General features: G+C 47.5%; 1 protein-coding gene across 1 annotated transcript in view; it reads right to left on the reverse strand.

Annotated features, from left to right (window-relative positions):
• Positions 1-24,203, reverse strand: part of TET3 (tet methylcytosine dioxygenase 3) — a 151,026-nt gene that overhangs the window by 31,317 nt on the left and 95,506 nt on the right. The window lies entirely within an intron of this gene.

Genomic DNA, 24,203 nt, shown 5'->3' on the forward strand with positions numbered 1-24,203 from the left:
ATGCCATCTCTGTCCCATAATTGTCACGCCTATTTTGCAAATCCCATGAATCTGTGCAGGACTTGTTGCTGTCCGTCATCTCTGAATGAAGCATGGAGGCTGCACAGTTCTGCATTATTGTCACGAGCGCAGCAAGCACAGGATGAGTGATCCTCTGGTAGCTGCAGAGCCGCAAGAAGAGCAAAGGGGAAAAATGGTGATTTCCAGGAGGGCAGACGGCTGTGGAATGTAGCAAGAACCAATTCAATATCTCTGGTGGCATTCATGGAGCAGCTGCAAACGGTGGAGCACCGCTTCTAGACCCAAGAAACAAGCACTTACTGGTGGAATCCCATTGTAATGGAGGCTTTGGATAACGAGCAGTGGCTGAAGAACTTTCAGATATGAAAGGCCATATTCCTGGATCTGTGTGCCGAACTCACCACAGCCCCCCGGCACAGGGACACCAGACTGAGAGCTGCACTGACAGTGGAGAAGCGAGCGATGATTGCACTGTGGCAACTTGCAACGTCGGATTGCTACAGGTCAGCGGGAAAATCATTCTGCAGTTGTAAAATCCACAGAGGGGGTGTTGTCACGCAAGTATGCAGGGCCATTAACTGTCTCCTGCTTCGCAGGACCGTGACTCTCAGCAACGTGCAGGACATAGTGGATTTGCAGCAATGGGGTTCCCAAACTGTGACAGAATGATAGCTGGCATGCATATCTCTATTTTGGCATCAGCCCACTTTGCCAGAGAGTACATCAACAGAAAGGGCTATTTTTCTATGGTATTGCAAGTGCTGGTTGATCACTGGAAACACTTCACCGACATCAGTGTTGGCTGGTCAGGGAAGGTGCATGACGCTTGCATCTTTAAGAACACAGAACTATTCAGAAAGCTAAAAGCAGGGATTTTCTTTCATGACCAGCGGATTACCATTGGGGATGTTGAAATGCCCATAGTGATCCTGGGGGACCCAGCCTACCCCATGCTCTTGAAGCCATACACTGGCCACCTTGGCAGCACCAAGGGAAGATTCAACTCCCAGCTCAGCTGGTGCAGAATGACAGTGTGCTTTTGGTAGGTTGAAGGGACACTGGTGTTGTTTACTCACCAGATATTTTCTGTGAGGAAAAATATCCCAGTGGTTGGAGCTGCCTGCTGCGTCCTGCATAATATCTGTGACGCAAAGGGGGAAAAGTTCTTGCTGGGGCAGAGGGTGCAGGTGGCGCAGCTGTCTGAAGAGTTTGAACAGCCAGACATAAGGGCTATCAAAAGAGCTCAACGCGGAGCCACACAGCTCAGAGAGGCTTTGAAAGAACACTTTATCAATGAGCCCAAGTAATGTGTCGTGGTGGACTGTGCTCTACTCAGCCCTGCAGTTTGGGGACCTGTTAGGAATTGTGCGGTGCTTGGCGCACATCTATGAACATAACACTTAATTTTGCGGTGCTTGCTGTACATGTATGATCATTACACTGTGTGTGTCATTGATCCGATGAGTTGTCACAGTGTATGATAACAAGCAAACGGGTGCTCTCACTACCACCAGCCATTCTGCAGCATACATTGGGAATGAATAAAAATGAATTATTTTCCAAACAAGAGAGTTTAATTGACTCACAAAAACACTTCAGCAGAAATTCTGTGCACGTTAAAAGCAAATATATCAAAACCTTAATAAATTTATGGATCAGAGTTTTAAGAAGAGGAAAGAACATTCATGTTCATTTTAGCTACTCATACAACAACCATGGCTCTCACAGGTCAGTGTATGCGAAGCGGTGGTTGTCCTTAGTGTGGAGCAGTAGGAGAAGCCCCTCGTGCATCTCCCTCTCCTTTGCCTGCTGGGACTCCTGGATCCTTCTCCTGTCTGTTCTTTCCCTCTCCATCCAGTCTGCAATATTCACCCTCCAGGCCCTCTGCTCACAGTCTGATGCAGCTCTGGCTTGCAGGATCTTGCTGAACATGTCATCCTGAGTCCTCTTCTTTCTCTGACTCAAGCGTTCCACGGGTGTAGAGGGGGAACCCCTGAAGGCCACAACAGCAGCAGCTGCAGGTAGAAGACACAGAGGGTACCACTGTCAGTATGTGAAACAGAAAGTGAAAGTTAAGTTTCTGAACTCCCTACCCCTGCTCCCCTGAAGCTTTAAGCGAGACCTGCTGATTGAGTCTGCTTCCAAGTGCACCATGCACAGCACTTGAGGGAAATGAGGAGGGTATTGCTTGGTTGCATGAAACTATGGGTACAGGGCAATGGTGCTGAATACCGGCACCATTTTTCACAGGCCATGGTGATCTGAGCTGATATCCCACTCCTGAGGGTGACAAAGGCACAGCTGCAGCTTGCATTCCCAAGGCCCATGCGCTGAAAGCCTGCATACTGCAATGGTGCCTGCCGAAGTTATCACGGACTGGCGTAGGAAAGTGCCTTACCGCAGAGGGGGAAATAAGGCTGCCGGCCCTAGAAACTTTTCCTCAAGATCTCTCAGGAGGATTCTCTGTGTACAGACATAAACTGCTACGTGTGACAATCCCCCTCCAGCCACCCGCCTAACTCTAGAGGGGAATGAAAAACAGACAACTACTCTACCTCTTTGCTGTATCGCTACCTCGTCTAGTACAAGCACATTAAGGAAAAGTCAATAGCTTTGTCCTGCTAAGTTGGGGGCATCATCACTGTAACGGGAAATAAACTTACACACTTACCTGAGGTTTCTTCCCTTGCACCAGGCTTGTCAGCTGGGACTGACTGGACTATGGTGGAGTCTCAAACAGATCCTGGCTCATGGCATAGCTGGGCCTCCCGGGCACATGTCCTTCGTCCTCTTCGTCCTCGCTGGTCACGCCAGGGGCCTCTGTCTCAGGCTCCTCGGTGGTACCCATTGTGGCGCGTGGGGAGGTCTCCGCCAAATATGGCATGCAGCTCTTGGTAAAAGCAGAAGGTCTGCGGCTCGGCACTGGATTGACTGTCGGCCTCTCTGCCCTTCTGGTCTGCTTGCCGCAGTTCCTTCGCTTTCACACGGCACTGCTGCTGATCCCTCTCGTACCCCTTCTCCTGCATCCCCCATGCAATCTGCTCAGAGATCTCCACATTTCTACGGCTGGTCCTTAGCCATGCCTACACAGCCTCTTCTTCCCACAGGCCCAAGAGATCCAATATCTCCTGTCTACTCCAGGTCGGAGCGCGTCTGGATTGCGTAGCCAGCATGGTCAGCTGGGTCCTTGTGCATAACACTGGAGTCCTGCTAAGTGAGGCAATCCAGAAAAGGCATTTCAAAAATTCTTGGGGGTTTGGTGGGAGGAGGCTTCTGGTCTCTGTGACCCCCTGGGCAATGGAATTAACCATTGTGACCAGAGTGGTCAGTGTGTGGCATTGTGGGACAGCTGCTGGAGGTCTGCAAGGGTCAACATAGGTAACACAGTATCTGCAGCAGTGCTGTGTTGACCTCAGTACATTGATCATGATTCAATGCTGCTCGAGGAGGTGATGTTACTATGTCGGTGTAATGGAGAGCTTACATCAGTGGGAGACAAATTTAAATGTAGACACACGTCCAGCAGGTCAGTGCATGGCAACTTACATCAACCTACACTGGTAGTGTAGACCAGGCCTAAGGGACAGCCTTTTAAAGGTATTTAGGTGCCTAGCTCCCATTGATTTTTTTTAATAGATGTTGGGTGCCCAATGCCTATAAAAATCGGGCCCTAAAAGCTTTTTGCCAGAAAGAGCCAAACAACTTGGTTTTGTCAAAACTTCAGTTTCTCCCTCAAGGTGACTACTTCAATTGGGGACAGTGATATAGTGTCTCTGCAGATCTGCAAGGGGAAAGGGGGGATAGTGTCTCTTACTATTAACTTCACTATTGTCTTTCTACCACCCGGTCAAAAAGAAAAAAAAAAGTATTTTCAATCCAGCATCCTTCTGATTTAAATTATTTGATTTCTTACTTTAAACTGGGAAACCCAACGTATATTGTAAATTCAAGTGACAATGTCAGGAGCCCAGCAACTAGCTAGCTACTGCAATGACTGATATTCTGGAAAAATGAGAGAGAAATCTCTTAAAACAGGAAGAACTAAAGATAGTGAGACAGGCAGATAAATAGAGGAGAAAAAATGATGGATGTATAGCTAGATTAGCAGATAGATATAAACAGATTAAGAGAGATGATGGCTACATGAGATTACACTCAAAATGTCTAAAAATATAAATAATTTTAAAACTAATCTGAACGGAAATATGTTTATGATCGGTCTTCAGCTATTCCAAATGTGATGGTGCCCAAATGCAGGGGGCAAAAAACTATTTTAGCACTTAGAAATATTCAGGATGAAAATGTAACAGCAAAAATATATAAAGATACAACCCAAGAAAATGTTTAGCAATCACAATGACCTACCAAGCCATCTGGCAAGAGGAGAAAAATCTAACAACTCTAGGGGATTGTTCCCCGGTACGTGCTACTCTCAGAAATGCTGGATCTATCAGGTTCACTTGAATTCAAAAGAGATTTACCTGCCCCAATGCCAAAGACTAAGTACTTTCCATTTTCCAGATTTGCAAGGAATGTCTTAAGCATTTGGATTAGTAAGAGCAGGAAAGAACGTCCATAATTCTGTCTCTCGGCACGAAATCGGGACCACTCCAAATTCCATTTCCTGTTTCTAAACAAGAGGTTGCAAATTGCTTCCTTTTCCGGAGTACAATTACCCGCTGAGCACACGCAGAGTGGACTCAGCCGCAAATAACAGAGAGGCCAAACTGACGCAACATTACACCTGGCATCACTGCCCAGCGGGAATATTGTTAGAGATGATCCAAATGAGAGGTGAACAGATTTGGGAAGCAACTTTTTCGCTCAGATGCAAACAAATGCTGCTATTTTGGAATGTCTACATGACAGCTGGCAATCCCTAAAGCATGCAAGAAAGAATCAAGCACCTGCACGGAAGAGGGCAGCATCTTCACCGATTCGGTCATTTCGGGGAGACTTATACAAATTCACCCTAAATGAAAATTCTGATTTCAAAGCTCTCCTTTTGCCTGCCTCACAGCAAAGCTTCATCTTAGATTCATAGATTCCAAGGCCAGAAGGGACCACTGTGATCAGCTAATCTGACCTCCTGGAGAGAAAGATGAACCACAAATTTAAGTAGATTTCAGCCACAACTGGCTCAAACCTTTTCGGCTCAGAACATTACTAGAATGTCGGGTTCTAGGTGGTACGGGGAGTGATCTTCAAGGCTGAGATTTTCAAAAGTGACTACTGAGTTCGGATGTCTCAATTTTCAATTGCCCAGCTTGAGATCCCTTAAAGAGGCTGGACTTTCCCTGGGCTGGGTGCTCAGCACTTTCTGAAACTGCCCTTTTTTAAGGTGTCTTGAGTGGAGCACCCAAAAAAAATGAGGCACCCAGAATCACTAGTCAATTTTTAAAATATTGGCCTAACATTCTGCCTTACTACTTTGTTTATAATAAGCTAAAGCCGGTTTCCTCACCAAACTAGTTCTCCTCCTGTCATGTGCATGTGACTTTGTTATTGTAGGGTTTAGCTTGTTTCTAAAAAGCAGGCTTTTAAATAACAATGATTAGTATTATTTGTACTACATTAGCGCTTAGTGAGATGAGAACCCCACTGGGCTAGGGGTTATACTAACAGCAAGAGAGAGCCGCTTTCCCCAAAGAGCTGGTAATCTAAATAGACATGATAGACAAAGGGAGTATTATTGTACAGATGGGAGGAACTGGGACAAAGATTTTTGTTCTCAGCATGTGCAGCACCTAACACAATGGGGACCGATCACTGATTGAGACCTCTCGGCACTACCGAAATACAAACGCTGCTAATTAAAATCATCATAATTCAGGAGGAGATTTTGCAAAGGCACCACAAACCCTGATCCTGCTCTCAATGAAGTCAGTGGCAAAACTCCTGTTCACTCTAACGGTGCCGAGCCAGTCCTAATTCTCACTGAAACTCAATGGGAGTCAGGCATCAATGTGCCATTTGTGTCTTTGAAAACTTCCCTCTAAGTGACATGCCAAGGTCACACAGGGTACCTGTATCAGAGCCTGGCGTGGAACCCAGAACCCCTGAATCCCACTTACCAGCACCGTTCCTCCCACTGCATTGATGGTTTAGAACTTACTGCACCAACCCATCATGACCAAATAATCTTAAACTACCCAAGAACATCATTTGCACCCAAGAATCAAAATTATGAAACAGAATGGTGTGTCAGTTCTGGGAGGGTTACAGCTGTTTGTTATTGTAGGGTTACACTAGCTTGTTATTGTAGGACCAGGCATTATTTGTAGTGATGGATTACAACCATTTTTGTTCACACGGGGTGCTCTTGTGCATTGTGCTCCGAGAACTGATTTGTTTGAACTTTTAAGTTGGTTCAATAAAAGATATTACCTCATGCACCCCTATGGATTTTTGCAGACAGAAGAGAAATGAAAGTAAAATACATTAGCCTTAAAGGTGTATGTTTAAAGAGCAACTGACAGGTGCACATTTTATTTGGAGACCATTTTGCAGATCCGGTCTGTTGTATAACATGAGAGCTGCCATACTGGGTCTGACCATTGGTCCAGCTAACTCATATATCCTGTCTCCAACAGTGACCAATACCAGAGCTTTAGAGGGAATGTACAGACCAGGGGAAGTATGGAGTGATCAACTCCCGGTTTCTGGTATGGAGCATGGAGTTATGTCCCTGGCCATCTTGGGTAATAGCCATTGACAGACCTATCCTCCATGAACTAATCTAGTTCTTTTTTTAACCCAATTATACTTTTGGCTTTCATAACATCCCCTGGCAATGAGTTCCACAGGTTAGTTGTGTGTTGTGTGAAAAAGTATTTCCTCTTGTTTGTATTGAACCTGCTGCCTATTAATTTCACTAGGTGACTCCTAGTTCTTGTATTATGTGAAGCAGTAAATAACACTTCCCTGTTCACTTTCTCCACATCATCCATGATTTTATAGACCATCATATCTCTCTTCCCTTGTCTCTTTTCTAAGCTGAACAGCCCATATCTTTTTAGTGTCTCCTAGTATGGAACCCATTTCCTACCCTTGATTAGCTGTGTTGCCCTTCCCTTAGCCTTTTCTAGTTCCACTATATCCTTTTAGAGATAGGACGACCAGAACTGGACGCAGTATTCAAGGTGTGGGTTCACCATGGATTTATAGTGACATTAAGATATTTTCAGTCTTATCTTCTATCTCTTTCCTAATAGTTCCTACCATACTGTTGGCCTTTTTGATCACTGCAGCAGTTTTCAGAGAACTATCCACGGTGATTCCAAGTTCCTTCTTGGGGGGGGGGGGGTAACCGCTAATTTAGAAGCCATTATTGTATATGGGTATATTTTCTTACTTCTCTTGCTAGTACCTTGTTAGTGAAAAAATTCTCTTGGGAAAAGGGTCTTAGTACTTTGAAAGCTTCCGTGTGAGATTTCAGCACTGCTGGGCCGTGAGCAGAAATTTGGGTATTGTATTTGTTTATGACCTTATAACTTCCATGATAACCAAATGTCCCAACCCCTCCAGGGCATTCTCTCTACAGATGGCGGGAGCAGCAGCAGAAATGGGTATATGCTCCAGAGGGAGGGATTCCCTGCAAAAACCCTTAAGAATAAAACAGGTTAGACCTACAAAAAGTGAGCTACTGGGAGCTCAACTTGAGACTCCTGGATCTTAGTTGTGAGAGGGGCTGAGCACTTCCACTGCCTTAGCTGGAGTTGCATTTCCTCAGTACCTGTGGATACCAAAGCTGGAGGAACCCTAAAACCAGCAACCGTGGGGGAAAATCCTATGATCGTTTGGTCTTTGGACTCTCTGCTGAGACAGCAACCAAGTAGGTCAGACTAGACGATCCTCCTGGTCTTTTCTGGCCTTAAAACTGCAGCAAAATCTAGAACGGAGTGAATGCATGTAATCACGGATGCACCCATTCCACTCCCAATGCTGCTGCTGAGTGGTGTATGGCTGCTGGATCAGAGTTTGATGGGCTGGAGCGCTCGTTCCACATGGGTTCCCTGGGCCAAACCTTCTGCTCCATTGAGCTCACGTTACACCAGCTGCGACTCTGGTCCCCCCATGTGAGAAAAGTACTCAAAGACCATCCCAACCAGGACTCCTGTCCCCTACTGGAGCAAGCTCCGGAGCATGGGTCCAAAGAGCCCAGGAGGAGAAAGGGGATTGGCTTCTGTGGGTGTCCTATCAAATAATCAGATCTGGATGATTCATAAGCGAATTGGGCACATTAGTCAATTTTACCCATTAGTGTTGTTTAAAGCAATTAGGATTTGAGGGCACCTCGTCAGATCAGACCCTAACATCCCCAGATGCTTCATTCCCCTTGGTATGGTTTAGTTATTCCAGACTTGAGCTCTCCAGGCAGTATTCAGCACTGAGCCAGGGACTTTGTCCTTCCACTCCGGAGGCCTGATCAGTGGCTTGTAAACCACACCGCTCCCGCTCCCCAACCTCATTCCTGGAACAAACAGCAACTGGACTGTGATGGGGGCCAGAATCCTGGCTGGCTTTTTTTTAAGTTTGCAAGCTGCTGCTAATGTGATTTGCTCTTTTGGTTACTCTGTTGAGTGTAAATGCAGCTGGCCGTCTTTTCTCTGAAACTTGATTGTCCTGGCTCTGGCCGGGCTCAGAGGGAGTGCTGGGCTATTTGAATGATAAAGAACCAATACAGAGATAATTAAAAATAGATAGTTCAGCCTTGGCCAGCATGGTTACTAGGACATGGTGGGGAACAGGCAACCAGCCTGCATTTGTGGAAGAAGAGCTAGTTAGCAGATGCTTCAGTTGGGCTTGGTTTCCGTCCGGCGGTGCTGAGCAACTGACACAGATTTAGGGCTGGATTCTTTGTTCTGCACCTTCTGCGGTTGCGTCACGTGGGGATCAGAAGGGAACTGTTTTACACCCTCCTTGCCCCGGTGTAAATGACTGTCCACAATGCAGGGCAATGGCAATTCAAGCCCTTTGCGTTATCTCCTGGGATGATCTCATGCCCTACGGTAAGCGATAACAGGCAAGCGCTATGTACTATCAATATTTCGCTACCTCCTCCTCCCCCATTAAACTGGGGCATCTCTTAATGCCAGGAGGGCAGCAGCTACCTGTCTGGGCGCCTGCTCGTCTTGCCATCCCACAGCTGCTCTCCAAAGAGACCCTTGGAGCAGGACGTCCACTTGGGTTAAGGAGGGGACCGGAGCTCACCTATGCTGGCCATTAATTACTTTCCAAGGCCTGTTTTCCCAGACCTTCTCTTGAGGGGAGGGAGAGCTTGCCCTCTGCGTGGTGGCTTGGGAAGGGCTTTGATGGAGGGTCTTGGTGCAGTGGGTAAGGTGGTGCATTTTGTTAATACATGGGGTACGCACACCTTCAACACTGGGAGAGGCTCCTTGGAAATACATTACATTCATGTGGGTGCAAATCGTGGCTCCGTCTACTGGAACTACAGTCAAGAGGGATAAACCCACCAAGGCCCCCATAGGGATGCATTCAAGCTCTCTTCGTGACCACTGGAAAACTGCATGCTTGGCTCTCTCCTAAACAGGCAAGGGCAGGAACCGCGGACTGACACTCCTCCCCCTCCCCCACCCCCCCAAATACACTGGCCAGCCTCACTATGCTGGCTTGGAGGGGAGTGCATCCAGTGAAGAGCTGCAGGAAGTCACGTCAGCAGGGAGGAAACCTAGAGCTTCATAGAGTTTAAGGCCAGAAGGGCCAACCAGGTCATCTGGTCTGACCACCTGTGTAGCACAGGCTTCTCTAAGTCCTGCTCCCTCTCCACGTCTCCCCCAGGGGTGGCCCCACACCACCCGCCTGTAACACAGTGCATTCAGCAATAGCTTGTTCTAGCCCTACGTCAATTATAACTCCCCAGTACTATCTTAGACAGCCCCGGCCTGCTGGTGTCAACCGCTAAAATATCAGAAAAGTAAAGCAAGTACCAACGGAGTTAGGAACAGATTCTCTTCAATGGCCCACCAATAAACAACCCAAGAGGCTCTTGCCCAGGTCTCCATCCTCTTAGGTGCCACTACTGTAATCTCCACTGTTCCACCTTTGATGCTAGCCACAGTGCTTCAAATCCATGCAAAATGTCACGGGCCAGGATAATCTTCCGGGCTCACTGCTCCAACCACATCAGCCCTTTGCCATTCAGCCCTGCCCTGCCCATCAGATCTACTAGCTTACAATACAGCTACCTAGTGCTCCTCATCGCTCGCTCTCAAAGTGCTTTATAATAGAGGTCAGTATGATTCTACAGAGGGAGAATCAGAGACACAGAGAGGGTCGCTCCAGGGCAGTGACAGAGCTGGGAACAGAATCCAGGTGTTCCGAGTTCCAGTCCAGCATGCTATCCACACTGCCTCCTCTGCATCAAAAATCACCACCACCAGAGCCTTTTTCAGCCAGAGCCCTTGGCATTTCGTGTGAAATGACACGATCAATTTCAGACCCACACATCTGTCTGAAAATGCTTCCCTAGTTACCCTAACACACACGGTCCCTGTTAACTGAACGAGATTGGAGTGCTAGGAAAAATATTTCTCGCTAATCTTTTCAGTCCGTTTCCTTTACGCACTGGACAGCACTAAGTGTGTAGGCAGTTTCACTGTTCTCCCTATATGATCAGTTTCCTGCATCTTTCACACTGCAAAGGAGAAGAGAAAACCATTTTAGAAAATCCTCAGAAATTGAGAGGGGGGACTCCAGGCCATGGCTAGAACCTGAAACTTTTAACTCATTTGTTTAATTCACAAATTAGATGTGTATAGTGGCCCTATAATTTGACTCTTTTTTTTTTAAACAAGCAACATGTGTATTTAAAATAAAATACCAAAACAAGACACTCGACATCAAACACTTCTCCCAGGAAGATGGTAAGAGCACAAACACCACATAATGGATGTGCAGTCACGCAGCTTAATGTACTACTGGAAGGAGTTCAGACACCACAGTGATTAAGAAGCTAGAAAGAACCAGTCCCATCCTTCCAGTATGGTTACTCCGCAGCCTGACTGCCTTTATGCCGCGATTCCCATCAGTTCTCACGAGCTAAGGAGGGCCGTGTTGCATGAGTACTTGGACGGGGGGATCGCCAAGGAAAGCGTTGCCGGTGAGTTGCTATCATTTTTTCCTCTTAGCTGGGGCTGAATCAATGTCCCAGTGTGGTGGTGAGATGAGGACGTACTGTAAAACCGAGAACCTGGTCATTAATGATCCCATGGTGCTGTTCTACAAGGGTAGGAGTCAGGAGTGCTGGCCAAAAGCCAGCTTTGGTCATTAGACTCTGCCTTGCTGAAAACTTCCCCTGCAATTTCAGTCATGGGAAAACAGATCTCCACCCACGTGGTGACAAAGTCCAAGAAAAAGGAGAGAGGCCAAAGACAGCAAAGCAGGAGGGATCCTGCTTTAACACAGACGTGCAGAGAGAAGAGCAGAGCTAGGATATAAACAGAGGAAACCAGAGGAAGGAAAGGGACAATGTCAAATTCTCCAGTCAGTCAAAGCTATCCGCACTGCGCACAGCTCCCTGGCTCTCCAGAGCCTGCTGAGACACCAGGGAGGACGGGCTGAGTCACTGACCGGTTAGGGAGCAGGGGCTACAAGTCAGAACTATTGGTTAACTTCACATCTTCCCCACTAACTTGCTGGGTGACCTTGGGAAAGTCATGTCCCTGCTCCATGCCTCAGTTTCCTCACCTGTAAAAAGGAAACAACAGTGCAGGCTGTGAGGCTCAACTCATTGATGTTTGTAAAGCGGATGGATGGTGTCCCGTCCCTGCTCCCGCCACTGCCCCGCACCTGGCCAAAAATCAACACAGGCATTGCGAAATCTTGCCCTGGGCTAACGAGCTGTGTTGTACCAATACTCCTTGGGATTTTCTAGCCATATCAATTCACAGCAGGAGTGGGTGGCTGTGAGCACTATCAAGGCACAACGAGGATCCTTCACCCCCTGCTGCTGCTGGGAATCCAGGCACGGCTGTCGTGATGTTGGAGAGGATTACATGCAATGAGTTGTGCCTCAGTTTCCCCTCCAATATTTTGCCTGTCTTGTCTAATTAGAATGCAAGCTCTCTGTGGCAAATGCTGTCTCTCCCCATGCATAGGCACAGCACCGGAGTCCTGATCTTGTGACCTCTAGGTGCTGCTGTCATACGAACTCTGAAAACCCCGTAAAGTCAGTATAATGGAGCAGTGAATCCGACGCTGCATCAGAAATCTCAGCAGAGACACTACAGCAGGGGTCGGCAACCTTTCAGAAGTGCTGTGCCGAGTCTTTATTTATTCACTCTAATTTAAGGTTTCGCGTACCAGTCATACATTTGAACGTTTTTAGAAGGTCTCTTTCTATAAGTCTATAATATATAACTAAACTATTGTTGTATGTAAAGTAAATAAAGTTTTTAAAATGTTTAAGAAGCTTCATTTAAAATTAAATTAAAATGCAGAGCCCCCTGGACCGGTGGCCAGGACCCGGGCATTGTGAGTGCCACTGAAAATCAGCTCGCGTGCCGCCTTCGGCACCCGTGCCATAGGTTGCCTACCCCTGGACTACAGCGTGAAAAGGCCATGTATGTTTAACTGCAGCAACACAGGACGGAAAGGGAGCTCCTGGATCAGTGAGTCCAGTCCCGGCTATCATAAACTCTCCGCTCACCCCTAGCGGTTCCACCTCCAGTTTCATGACAGTGGCTGGGGAAGTCTATGTTTTGCCACTGTCCCTGTGGACAGAGAACATCACTCTGTAGGGTAGACAATCCAGCACCGATTCCCCCTTAAAAGAATACAAAGAGCTCAGGTTTATCCTCCTCCATGAGGGCCTCGAGGCATTGAAAGCCACCTCTACCACTGCATGGGGGGGGGGGGGAGGAGGGAGTGCTCAGCAAAGCATTCCCCAACCTCAATGCCAGCAGGACAGGAGTAATAAAACATGGAGGCGTTCTTAAGGCAGCATTTTAACCCTGAAAGATAAGACCCTGCTTTACAACCCTGCGCCAGTCCTGAACTGGCCTGCAACAGTTATCACAAACTGAAGAGCCCCGCGGCCCCCCGGATGCTATGGGATTTGCATAGGCTGGCTGAGTGCTGTGCATTTTTATGAGCTCTGTGGAGAGCCGATTAGCAGAGAGAGGCACCCTGGCCCACAAACCCCTCCCCGCCCGCCCCAGCCCTCCCTACCCCACCTGCTCCCCTTCAGCTCCCACGCTCGCTGCTATTCAGCCAGCTGGCCCGCCTTGCCCCCTTCATGCTGGCTGCACTTGTCTGCGATTGTCTTGGCCGGATGCTGCCAAGGGAGATGGGTTGCCTTGCGCTGTCACTGAGCTGCTTAAACCACCCCGGAGTCTGAGCAGAGGTTGGCTCGGGGCTGAAGGGGCAGGATAGCGGCTCACTCAGGGCTGGATTCTGATCTCAGACTGGCGTAACTAAGGAGGAACGGCACGGATTCCAACAGGGGTGGCGCTGGATTGATGATGGGGTAACTGAGACCCGAATCCAGCTCCGAGGGCATTTAAAACGCTCCCTATTCAGGCAACAGCTCAGTGCAATGGCAGGAGGACAAACCATAAACATTTGGAACCCTCTGTGCATTGGTTTTTTCCAGATTCTCAAACCCTCCAGCCTCTCTACACCTGAGGCTGCAGAAGGGTCAACAATGTGCTGGGGCAGAGGTGTCTGTTCACTGCTCTCCTCCCCTGGATGGAATGTTGGTCCTGCCCTCCAGTACACGCTTACGCACGAGTGACCTGAAGGCCCACCAGTGGCTCACAAGTCTGTGTCAGCAACTCTTGTCAGGCCCCAACGTACTCATTATACCTAACACACTGCTGTCATCCTGGTTATCCAGAAAATGTCTTGCAAGGTATCGAATGAAAGCCGGCAATGCACCAAGTCAACAGGGCTTTTGTAAAGGAGAAATCACACCTCACCAATCTATTGGAATTGTTTGAGGGTGTCAATAAGCATCTAGACATGGGTGAGCCTATGGATACAGTGGACTTGGACTTTCAGAAAGCCTTTGACAAGATCCCACGCCAAAGGCTCTTAAGCAAAGCAAAGCAAATCTTTTCATGGTTCAGTAATTGGTTAAAACATCGGAAGCAAAGGGGTGGAATAAATGGTCAGTGTTCACAATAGAAATTGGTAAATGGCAGGATCTAGACTGGGACCTGTGCTGTTCAACATATTCAATAATGATCTGAAAAAGAGAATAAATAGTGAGATGGCAAAGTTTGCAGATGATACAAAATTACTCAAGATAGTTAAGTCCAAAGCAGATTGCGAAGAGTTACAAAGGGATCTCACAAAACTAGGTGACTGGGCAACAAAATGGCAGATGAAATTCACTGTTGATAAGTGCAAAGTAATGCACATTGGAAAACATAATCCCAACCATACATACAAAATGATGGGGTCTAAATTAGCTGTTACCACTCAAGAAAGAGATCTTGGAGTCATTATGGATGGTTCTCTGACAACATCCGCTCAATCTGCAGCCACAGTCAAAAAAGCGAACAGAAGGTTAGGAACCATTAGGAAAGGGATAGATAATAAGACAGAAAATATCACAATGCCACTATATATATCAATGGTATACCCACATCTTTAATATCGTGTCAAGTTCTGGTCGCCCTATTTCAAAAGGGATATATTAGAACTGGAAAAAGTACAGAGAAGGGAAAAATGGTTAGGAGTATAGAACAGCTCCCATAGAAGAAGAGATTTAAAAGACTGGGATTGTTCATCTTAGAAAAGAGATGACTACGGAGGGAATTATAGAGATCCATAACACCATGAATGGTGTGAAGAAAGTAAATAGTCAAGTGTTATTTACCTCTTCACATACCACCAGAACTAGGGGTCACTTGATGAAATTAATAGACAGCAGATTTAGAACAAACATAAAGGAAGTAATTCTATACACAATACACAGTCAACCTGTGGAACTCGTTGCCAGGGGATGTCGTGAAGCCAAAAGTATAAGTGGGTTAAAAAAAGAACTAGATTAGTTCATGAGAAGATAGGTCTGTCAATGGCTATTAGCATTAGGGATGCAACTCCATGCTCTGGATGTCCCTAAACCTCAGAAGCTGGGAGTGGACAACGGAAATGGATCACTTGATAAACTGCCCTGTTCTGTTCATTCCCTCTGAAGCACCTGGCACTAGCCACTGTCAGAAGACAGGATACTGGGCTAGATGGACCATGAGTCTCACCCAGTATAGCTGTTATGTTCTTACTGGGTCACTAGTATCAGTGTGAAATGTCTGTATTAACACTATATGAGGAATCATATATACTCACTGATGATATGCTTTAAAGTTTGTAACCTAACACAGGGAGAAACAGGTTTTCTTCCCGACAGGAGGGAAGGGAATTATCTCCCTTCCTCTAATGTAAATTAAGCATTGTGAAATCAACACAAAGGACGCCCAATTTGTATGCAAGTCAACAGGAAAAGCCAGGTCGTGAAGTCAGCCTAGGAAGACACCAGAGGCTAAAGCCACAGGACGTTGTCTTGGCTCTAGGGTCCAAACAGTGAGTTTTGGGGAAATATAAGGTGAAGCAAAACAACATTGTGCTAATCATCACTGAGGAGGTGACAAATTAGAGGATTGGGCCAAAAAACCCCTGATGAGGTTCAACAAGGCCAAGGGCAGAGTCCTGCACTTAGGACGGAAGAATCCTATGCACTGCTACAGACTAGGGACCAAATGGCTAGGTAGCAGTTCTGCAGAAAAGGACCCGGGGTCACAGTGGACGAGAAGCTGGATATGAGTCAACAGTGTGCTCTTGTTGCCAAGAAGGCTAACGGCATTTTGGGCTGTATAAGTAGGGGCATTGCCAGCAGATCGAGGAACGTGATCGTTCCCCTTTATTCGACATTGGTGAGGCCTCATCTGGAGTACTGTGTCCAGTTTTGGGCCCCACACTACAAGAAGGATGTGGAAAAATTGGAAAGAGTCCAGCGGAGGGCAACAAAAATGATTAGGGGGCTGGAGCACATGACTTATGAGGAGAGGCTGAGGGAACTGGGATTGTTTAGTCTCCAGAAGAGAAGAGTGAGGGGGGATTTGATAGCTGCTTTCAACTACCTGAAGGGGGGGTTCCAAAGAGGATGGAGCTTGGCTGTTCTCAGTGGTGGCAGACAACAGAACAAGGAGCAATGGTCTCAAGTTGCAGTGGGGGAGGTCTAGATTGATATTAGGAAACACTATTTCACTAGGAGGGTGGTGAAGCACTGGAATGCGTTACCTCGGGAGGTGGTAGAATCTCCTTCCTTGGAGGTTTTTAAGGTCAGGCTTGACAAAGCCCTGGCTGGGATGATTTAGTTGGGAATTGGTCCTGCTTTGAGCAGGGGATTGGACTAGATGACCTCCTGAGGTCCCTTCCAACCCTGATATTCTATGATTCTATGAGGTGAAAGGAACAGTACTTATGCAGTCATGAAAGCTAGATCCTGGCTGAAAGATCACGTTAGGTAAGAAAACTGCTTTAGACAGAAGATCGTAACCTGATAAAGCTAAGTTTTAGTCACTGGACAGCATGTTATAGTTTTGTTTTATTAGTAACCATTTTGGTTTGCTTTGTATCACTGACAAAATCTGGATCTACTAATAAACTTCTCTTTGTTTTGCCCTAAGCCAATCTCAGTGCTGTAACAGCAAAGGAAAGCGTGCCTCCTCAGCTGAGCCAACAGGCTAGTGTGCATCCTGCCTTTTTGGAGACAGCCGACTTGGTAACTTCTGGGGGTGTCCTGGGACAGGGGCAATGTGCTACAGGAAAACTAGAGGGGGTTCAGGAACTGCAGTGCATCAAGTGTTACCAGCAAGGCAAACTACAGGCTGGCAGGGTCCTGAGGCATTGGCTAACACAATGGAGTGTCAGGGAGCCGACACACAGTTTGGCATCAGCAAACGTCTCTCTCACTGAGGCAGAGGGGCAACAAGGTAACTTACAGTTCTGGAGCCTCCCAAAAAGCATCACAGCATGTTCCTCTGCTAGTAGCAGCCCACAGAAGAGCTACGCCCTGATTCTCCACTGCCCTGCACTTGGGGCGGTCGTTTATACCAGGGCAAAATGCTGCCAAGCCAGAATGCGCAATCAAACCAAAAGTTCTAACGCCACTAGGGAGGCAGTGTGGCCTAACAGATTCAGGAGACCCAGGTTCCTGTTCCTAGCTCTCTCACTGGAATGCAAGTCACTTCCACGCTGCGTGCCTCAGTTTCCCCGTAACATGCTGTTGGAGACACCCAGAGCTGGGAGCCACTGTGTTTCTTTCCTCCCTGCCTCAGCGAAAGTGAGCTTTGCTGGAGATTGGACTGTGTCAGCTCCCAGCCTGTCTGCCTCGCCAGCAAACTCCTCAAGGCTCTCCCAGCCCAAACCTTGCCTAGCAGGTAACAATCAGCGAACTCCAGCCCCCCGGACCCCCGGGCTCCTCAGAGAAGTTTCTCTGCAATGCACAGCCCCTACCACTGTACATTCACAGAAGATATAAATTAATGGAGATATCCCATCTCCTAGAACTGGAAGGGACCTCGAAAGGTCATTGAGTCCAGTCCCCTGCTTCACTAGCAGGACCAAGTACTGATTTTTGCCCCAGATCCCTAAGTGGCCCCCTCAGGGATTGAACTCCCAACCCTGGGTTTAGCAGGCCAATGCTCAAACCACTGTTTGCTGCTCTTTACAACTTATTACCTTAACTGCGGTAAACACACCCTTTCCTTCAAACACAGCCCTGAGTTGGTTTAGAGCCAAAATAAAGTAAGTGTATTACCAAAAGGGCATAGGTTAAGTGATACCGGGTAGAAAGGGTAACAAACAAACAAAAGTAAAAATAAATTTTCTAATGACTGAGAACTTAACAAGCTACAGCCTTTGCACAAGGTAGTTTCCTCACCAATTTTCCTAGCCCAGCAATGGCTGGCTCGCTTTCAGCCAGGATCCCTGCAGAGGCCAAGGAGTTGGTTTTCCTTGCCTCGTCAGGTGCAGGATAAAGCAAAGTCTTTCTGCGTGCCCTTATACCTCAAAGTCTGCGTTGGTTTCAAAGGCTACATTGCTCCCCTGGGGTTCAGTCTCCTCCATGGGGTGACTCCAATTGATTACAGCTTTCCAATGTGATGCTTCCTGATGCAACTGTACAGTGTAAAATGTTCTCTCCTGCAACCTCGGATACAAATGAATAGTCCATTGAATCTGGCCACACCTGGTTTGAGGTGTTGGCCTCTTTCCTTTGTCGTGAGAAAACCTGTTTATCAACTCCCCCTGACACGCCTGGTTTAAACACCTTTTAATCCCAGACCTCAAAGCATAACATCAGTGAGTATCCATAATTCCACACACAGCATTGTCACCTACATCTCACAATATTACGGACCAGTACTTAAGAACGGCCAGACTGGGTCAGATCAAAGGTCCATCTAGCCCAGTATCCTGTCTTCCGACAGTGGCCAATGCCAGGTGCCCCAGAGGGAATGAACAGAACAGGTAATCACTGAGTGATCCTTCCCCTGTCACCCATTCCTAGCTTCTGGCAAACAGAGGCTAGGGACACCATCCCTGCCAATAGCCGCTGAAGGACCTGTCCTCCGTGAACTTATCTAGTTCTTTTTTGAACCCCGTTATAGTCTTGGTGTCTACAACAGCATGCAGTTCATTTTCAAATGATACCTTAAAAGCAGCGATACTCAGACTGAGGCTCGCAAGCTGCAAGTGGCTTTTTAATGTGTCTCTTGTGGCTCTTTGCAGAACACATTAAAACACTGTGTGACTTAATTATTAACCAATCTAAGTTATTAGCCAATCAGGATGCTTTTACTGTGTTATTAACCAATTGTAGTTGATAAAATAATACCACCTGGTCAGACCTTTTGCTGTGAGAATATATAAAAATTGTAAATGAAACAATGAATTCATAGGACTGTGGCTCTTCCGGGTAATGCTGATTGCTAATTTGGCTCCTGAACCACTGAAGTCTGAGTATCACTGCTCAAAAGGCATATTTTGTACAGGTGGTACAGTAGTGTGCAGCGTTTGAACATGGGGGCTATGGTCACATTCCCCCCCCATCTGTAAAATGGGGCGAACAATACTGACCCCTGCTGCAAAGCACTCGGAGCACTGTAAACTACAGAGCTGACAGATCCCCCTGTAGTTGCAGAGGTAGCAGGCTGTAGCTTTTAGCGCAGCAGATCTGGGGTTCTAGCCTGCAAGCAAACAGGGCAAAGGGCTGGAAGGAAAAGAGCTGGTAGAAGAACCCAAGGACTGGCTAGTATACATAAGCCACAGCTTTGGATCTTGGCAGCACCCATGAGCATAAGCCATGTGGTCAGGGTATGGCAAAGCAAGTAATTACATATGTTTATTATTGTTATTTCTCCAGCTAAGTCAATTTGTGAACCAGGGTGGGACTCTGTAGCTCAGAAGACCACAGTAACTTGTACACCTGCCACCTTCGACTGCATCTGCTCCTGCTTCACTGCTATGTGTAGAGTGCTGCTGGAAGTGGCGGAGGCAGGGCTTGGTTAGAATGAACACTGGGGGCAGGAGAGGTTGAATAGAGGCTGCTGGACTCAGGCAGACCCTGTGGTTCTCTCTGCCTCTCTAGCTCTCCAGCCTGTGCTGCCTTGGGTCACCACGCAGGATCTCCCTAATTCATGGGGGGGATACTCCAGCAGTATGAGAATGGAGGCTGGTGTACTTTAAAGCAGTGCTTTTCAAACGTTTTTTCTGGTGGCTCAGTTGAAGAAAATTGTTGATGCCCGCAACCCAATGGAGCAGGGGATGAGGGGTTTGGGGTCCAGGAGGGGCTCAGGGCTGGGGCAGAGGGTTGGGGTGTAGGGGGTGAGGGCTGTGGGGTGGGGCCAGGAATGAGAGGTTCAGGGTGTGGGAGCAGGCTGAGGGCTGGGGTGCAGGAGGGGGTCAGGGCTCTGAGATGGGACCAGGGATGAGGGCTTTGGGGTGCAGGACGGGTCTCCAGGTTTGGGGGGGGGGATCAGGGCTGGGGCACGGGCCTACCTCGGGTGGCTTCAGGTCAGTGGCACAGCGGGGGTGCTAAGGCAGGCTTCCTGCCTGTCCTGGCATCACAGACCGCGCTGGGCCCTGGAAGTGACCAGCAGCAGGTCTGGCTCCTAGGTGGAGGCACACAAGCAGCTCTGCGCAGCTCTCGCCCGCAGGCACCGCGCCCCCCCCCCCAGTGCGAAGCCAGTGCTCGGGGCGGGGGCAGTGCACAGAGCCCCGTGGCCCCCTTGCCTAGGAGTCGGACCTGCTGCTGGCTGCTTCTGGAGTGCAGCACGCTGTCAGAACAGATAGGGATTAGCCTGCCTTAGCCGGGCAGAACCACCAACGGGACTTTTGAAGGCCCAATCGGTGGTGCTGACAAGAGCCACCGTGACCTAGTGCCTTACATTCTGCGACCCAGTACTGGGTCACGACCTGCAGTTTGAAAACCACTGCTTTAAAGGGGACAGTGGGGTTTCCAATGCTGGCTCTAGCACTGGGGGAATGGGGGAGATCACCATGACCGGGAAGCAACTAGAGGATCAATTGATCTCAGAGGACTGCAGAGGCTTGGAAGATTTAGGGCCAGGGAAGACAATCGGCATCTTTTCTTGGACTTCCGTGGGCTTTGGATCAGCCCTTTAGAGAGCTGGTTATCCAAGGTGGAACAGCCGGTACCATTAACTGAACCCAGTTCAGACTGTGACCTCACAGAGAACTTGCTGGGCTGGGAGAATTAATGGAGCTCTTCTGGCGCTTCTAGAGAGATTGGGGCTTAGGAAGTTTGCTAATCAGGGAAGAAAGTGGGCCTGATCCAAACTCCATGGAAATCAGATTCCCATTAACTTCAATGGGCTTTGGATAAAACTCAGTGTGAGCTTGCCAACCTCAGAGGACCTAGAGAACTCACTCTCCTGGCAGGGAACCTGCAGTCAGATTAACAGCACTTTCCTTGGGGCTTTAGTGAGCACAGAAGGCTCCTTAGTTAGGCAGGAGTTTGTGGTTGAGTTGTTTTTTTTTTCCCCACTCCTCCCCAGTCCTAATTTTTATTCCCGTCATGTCTAACTGGCCCCGTGCCAAGGAAAGGAGAAAGCAAATCTCAGCTGGGCTGCAGGCGTCCAGACAGAGATCAATAAGTGACACGCAGAGGAGTCTGATTTTATTAGTCTAACAGCAGAGACACCTCATAAAGTACCAAGTCCAGCCTCCTACTTAATTGCTTTCTCTTGCAGCTTTTCTTTCTTTCTGTTCTTTCCTGCCCAAAATAACCCAAATCTTTCCTGGCAGTGGAGGCAAAACTCAAACATGATGAAAGTTTCAACTCCACAAACGCTGGGAGTTTCTCTGCATTTCTTTGGTGCCGTTTGGTACAATCACCACTTTAAATGTACAAGCCAATCAATAAATAATGACGGCTGATAAAAACTGAGCTTTTGTTTGGCCAGAAGACAGCTCCCAATCAAAGAAGGGGTCTTCTTGTTGTGGCCCTCTGTTGTTTCCAATACACCCCAAATTCTTTCCTTAGCTTTTCTATCCGAGCGCAATATTGGTGAAAACACCCAGCCTATTTAAAGCCTCAGGGGGTAGGCGGAGCCTATCAGACCAGAAGGCCCACCCTCTCAGGTGAGGGAGGGGCCACAGGACTCCAATTTAACTGCAGACAGGGGACATAAAATAAAAAAACAAGGATGGGGGTTGAAGATGTATTAGCAGGAGTGTTGTAAGCAAGACACAAGAAGAAATTCTTCCGCTCTACTTCGCACTGATTAGGCCTCAACTGGAGTAGCATGTCCAGTTCTGGGCACCATATTTCAGGAAAGATGTGGACAAATTGGAGAGAGTCCAGAGAAGAGCAACAAAAATTATTAAAGGTCTAGAAAACATGACCTATGAAGGAAAATTGAAAAACTGGGTTTGTTTAGTCTGGAAAAGAGAAGACTGACAGGGAACATGATAACAGTTTTCAACTACATAAAAGGTTGTTACAAGGAGGAGGGAGAAGAATTGTTCTTCTTAACCTCTGAGGATAGGACAAGAAGCAATGGGCTTAAATTGCAGCACTTGGAAAAACTTAATATATTCATAGATTCTAGGGCTGGAAGGGACCTCGAGAGGTCATCGAGTCCAGTCCCCTGCCCTCATGGCAGGACCAAATACTGTCTAGACCATTCCTGATAGACATGTATCTAATCTACTCTTAAATATCTCCAGAGATGGAGATTCCAAAACTTCCCTAGGCAGTTTATTCCAGTGTTTAACCACCCTGACAGTTAGGAACTTTTTCCTAATGTCCAACCTAAACCTCCCTTAACCACCCTGAGAAGGGTGGTTAAGCACTGGAATAAATTACCTAGGGAGGTTGTGGAATCTCCATCATTGGGGATTTTTAAGAGCAGGTTGGACAAAGACCTGTCAGGAATGGTCTAGATAATACTTAGTCTTGACTTGAGTGCAGGGGACTGGACTAGATGACCTCTCAAGGTCCCTTCCAGTCTTAGGATCTATGATGATCCAGGGTCAAAGCAAGGGATCTGGAGAGGGACACCATGCAGAGAACCTCCAACATCACCCAAAGGAACTCTGCCTCGATTTGTGAATGGACAAGGGACCAGAAAAAGGCCCCGCAACTGCAGAGAACCCTTCTCTCCCTTGTCAACCTTCTTCCTCCTGGACTGGCAGACAGGCTGGAGAATGAGCATTGCGGTTTGTCCACAGAACAGGTACAACATAGGCTGCTTCCCGAAACGTGCTCCTGAGAGATCTCCCTTGAAGGGTGACGAGAGAGTTCAGCTAGCACTGTTGCAAAGGCCCATGCAGGGCCCAATCTGAAGGTCACAGGAGTCTTTCAATCCATTTCAATGAGATTTAATTGAAATCTTTACAGGGACATGTTCCAGTGATTTATACCCTAAAATGTAGCTTTCTCTGCTGAAGAAAAAGGGTCACAAAAATGCACAGCCCCACAACTTTCAAAAAGATCCTCTAATTCTCGGGGCCTCCGTTTCTGGATGCTCCATTGGAGACACCTGGAAGGGGCCTGATTTCAGAGTGACTGCGTACCCACACCTCTAAGTGACATCTGTCTATACTGCAGCCAGGTGTGAGGCCCCTCGCCAGGATAGACTGATTCGCGCTAGGTATGCTTGTGCGCTAAAAGCAGCAGTGTGGATACTGTGGCTTGGGCAGCAGCTCTACCATGCAATCCCCTGGATCTGAACGAGGGGGCAAATGCCTGAGTCTCTACAGGAGCCCCAACAGCTAGTGCAAGTCTGTCTGCCCAGGCCTGGAGGATTGATCCCAGCTGCAATATAGACATACCCAACGGGAGCTGCAGAAGCTTGGCCCTTCTGAAAATCAGCCCCTAAGGCCTGGTGGAAATTGGCATAGTTCCCTTGACTCCAGCGGTGTTGTGCCGATTTACAGCAGCTTAGAAGCTAACGTATATGTCCCTAAAATCTGATACTCAAAACAGGAGGGACCAAATATTAGAGGCTATTTTTGAAAACTCGTCCCCTCTCCGAATAGAATTGTTTTGTGATTTCTTTATTCTCAGTTTCCACAAGACCAGGCATTTTCGTTGGGATGAAATTAAAACATTCCTGGCAGCGTTAGAAACCCAAACGCCGCAGCTTGACATCAGTGAAGGAGATCCAAAAGTAAAACTGCCCATCAACAGGGGCATGGAGATGGCTCAACTTCCGCCACCCCCGCAGCCGGAAAAACAAATGGGAGAAAAATTAAAGTTGAAATGTAAGCACATTGAGGCAGGGACTGGCAGTTGTTATAAGTTTGTACAGTACCGGGTACAGCAGGGCCTGACGGGGCATTACCACAATATACATGTTAGAATAGAATAATAAAATAAAACTGAGTTGAAAAATTCTTTGTTTTCATAACCTAAGGTATCATAATTAACATAGGTAGAGATTTCCTTTTAAAGATATAATTTGATTTTAGTAGTATATCATTAGGAATATATGCATGTAGAATCATAGGTTAGAAGGGACAGCAAGGGTCATCTAGTCTAACCCCCTGCCAAGATGCAGCATTTGTTGTATCTGTCAGTGGTTCTCAACCTATTTACCATTGTGGGCCGCATCCAATACTACCTATATGTCCCTGAGGATGTCACATGGGCTGCAGCTGTGTGCTGACTGGGTCACAAGCAGCCC

This window comes from Malaclemys terrapin, chromosome 2, assembly GCF_027887155.1.
Source record: "Malaclemys terrapin pileata isolate rMalTer1 chromosome 2, rMalTer1.hap1, whole genome shotgun sequence".
Taxonomy (NCBI): domain Eukaryota; kingdom Metazoa; phylum Chordata; order Testudines; family Emydidae; genus Malaclemys; species Malaclemys terrapin.